We start from the raw sequence: 3,032 nt of genomic DNA, 5'->3' as shown, positions 1-3,032 counted from the left end.
CACATGCAACAACTCTCACTGGAGATAAGCAAATCTCAACTGAAAATAATCACATTAAACTTTTATCTCTAACAGAAAACTATCTGTCCCGGGCACCAATGATCTTCAAGTGCTAATTGCAGGCCCACTTTCTGTTACCAATGCACCTTCCTATCTTCTTAGGATTAATAACAATTATCCATGTGCAACAAACATGCAACAAAACAAATATTGACAGGTAATAATAACAAATATACACAATAATAACAAATATTATATTCACCTCCCTATATATATATCTATAAGCACGTGTACATAAAATTATTTTGGACCTTATTGGGTTTAGCTATCACAAAATATACTTATTTAAACTTTAATCCAAACATATATTTCTCATTTCAATAAATAAAACCTAATCGAAAACCAAATAAAAAACCTTTTCCAATATATCTTAAAGACAGGAACATTAACAATCATAGACACAATCAACAAAAAACTAACCTAAACGCAACTATTAGATTCACACTGCAAGCGTTTCTCCAAACACCACACTATCTGACCTAGATAAAAAATAAATATCAAAAGAAAAAAAAATGGCCATTGTACTCTACATTTTCCATGCCCAGATTGACGAAACTCACCTTTAAGGTTTCAGTTCTACTCCTGAAGGCTCTACCTCCTCACGAAAACAACCTTCGTATGCCTCCACCTTTAAGATTTTGGATTCGAACTCGCCCCCTTCGTAAATTAGGGTTTGTCAAAATTTCACTCTTAAAAGATGGAGCTTTTGGGAATTTACTTACCAGTAGGTCTTCCAAGCTCCACCAGCGACGTCTTCCAAGCTCCACCACCGACGACTTCCAAGCTTGACCAACAACGTCTTCCAAGCTCCACCAACGACGTCAGAAATTTGGGGCCACGATTAGGGGGGAGAGAGAGAGAGTTTAGGGTTCAGAGAGCACGATGAATTTGGGGCACCGGTGAGAGATGAAGTATTTCCGATGAAGTTTTTGATATTATTAACATGTGATTTTAATGCTTTTTTTTTCTCAATTTCTATTTTTTTAATTAAATATATAATAACTTACTTACGGAAAAATCCATATGTAACTATATTTTTTTAATTAAATATATAATTCGTTACATACGGATAAAATTCGTATGTAATTTTTTTGCTTTATAGAATCCGTATGTAACATATTATATATGGATATAATCTTTATGTAAATATTTCAATATTTGTAATTAAATATGTAAAACCTTATATACAGATAAAATCCGTATGTAACTATTTTTTTAATTAAATATGTAATACATTATATATGGATAAAATCCGTATGTAATTTTTCCCGTTTTATGGCGCCAAAATTACATACGGGTTATGTCCGTATGTAATCAGTTTTGGTTTACATACAGAAAAATTCGTATGTAATGTGTATTTACATATTGAATTGAATTCGTATGTAACGTTTAATTTATATACGAATACAAATTCGTATGTAATAATCAGTATGTAAATCTAAGATTTCTTGTAGTGATGTATGTATACATTGTTTAGAAAGTGTTTTATAAAAGAAAGAAAGTTGGAGTAGACTCTAAGATGTGTAAACAATTTTTTTTTCTTTTTTGGCTCATTTATCTCATTCATTTCTTCTTATTTTTCTTCTTTATACTATGGACATAAAAACTAGTCATTGTCTCAACATTTCTAGACATTTCTTCTTTTTTTTTCTTTTTCCTTAGTATGTCTCGATGAATAATGAGGTACATTAAATGCTTTATACCAAACATTTAGTGTTGATAATTTCAGGACTCTTTCTTTGACAACTAATGGTGCTTATCTCCCTATATTAGTGCATTTTATGCCTTTTTTTAGATGTTGTCACATCTTCATACAAAAGATAATAGATGCAATAGGGAGGAAAGTGCAACATTGGTCCTTTTCTTCACGACATGCCTTTTGATATGCTTTGACTTTAGGAGATTTTAAACATGGAAACTTGTTGTGAAATTTTTTATAGATCTTCTTCGGAGACATTCCTAACATAGTTAGCAAACATAGTGCATTAACTTATTCATTTGAAAAACAAAATATAATAAATGCACTACAACGTTAGATCAATGGCATTGCTTGTGCACACACATTGATGAATGTATAATCGAGGATAAAGGAGAATTGCTTGTTCATGACAATTTCCATCGAACAATTAAAAAAATGTAGAAAAGATCAAAAGATGCAACAACCACAAATGGTTGATAAGTCAAGGAAGATTCTACACCTATAATAAGAAATATAAAGATAAGAGTGAAAACTCTCAATTTTCACATATTTTTCTAGGCTAATTGCATTTCCTTGAGGTTTCTTTGGTTCTTATTTTCTGTTCTTAGTTTATATTTGTATTTTCTATATAAAATTATAATTTTTACAAAAACATAATAAATATTGCATTTTTCAACTTGTTTTTTGCTTGAATCATTTAAGAGTTGTTTATGATCTTTTGAAGGAACATTTTCAAACTGGTATTTGACATAAAGAGTTTTATTAAAGATACTTATACTACAAAGAATGGAAAAGGCCGAGTTGAAAGAGTGAAAATATTTAAAATATGTACTAGACGGTCAAAGGTCAATGATCAAAGTAACATTAGATGCTCAACAAAAATCAAAGAAAAGAAGCTAAAGATAGTCAATGTAGTTACTTTAATTAGTTGTAGATAAATTTTGTGGGTCCAATTCAAAGCCACCCATTTATAAAGCTTTGAAATTATATAAATAGATATTAGTTGAAGAAAAATACATAATGAGTATATTAGAAACACTTAAGCGCGACAGTAGTTGTAATTTAGTTTAGTTTTTTCTTAATAGTTTTGTCGTTTTTAGTTCTATAGAAGTTCTCAATTATCTTGAGATTCTTCTTCTCTCTACTCTTTATATTCTACACTTTATCTTTTGAAGTGAATTTAATTCTAGAATTGGGTAACAATGAATTAAAAGTCTTTGTTTAAATTTAATTATGTTTTATTTTACATTTTTTGCACTTTAATTTTCTGCCC

At 29.7% G+C, this 3,032-nt stretch overlaps 1 long non-coding RNA gene across 1 annotated transcript; it reads right to left on the bottom strand.

Annotated features, from left to right (window-relative positions):
• Positions 1-235: 235 nt before the first annotated feature.
• On the bottom strand, positions 236-1,022 carry LOC137823025 (uncharacterized). Its single transcript, XR_011083047.1, has 2 exons — positions 783-1,022; positions 236-717 (listed from the first exon to the last, which is right to left on the bottom strand). It is a non-coding gene; the product is annotated as an uncharacterized lncRNA (long non-coding RNA).
• Between the last annotated feature and the right edge of the window lie 2,010 nt (positions 1,023-3,032).

The sequence above is a fragment of the Phaseolus vulgaris genome, chromosome 9 (assembly GCF_000499845.2).
Source record: "Phaseolus vulgaris cultivar G19833 chromosome 9, P. vulgaris v2.0, whole genome shotgun sequence".
NCBI classification, from domain to species: domain Eukaryota; kingdom Viridiplantae; phylum Streptophyta; class Magnoliopsida; order Fabales; family Fabaceae; genus Phaseolus; species Phaseolus vulgaris.
This window is presented reverse-complemented; position numbering and strand designations above follow the sequence as displayed.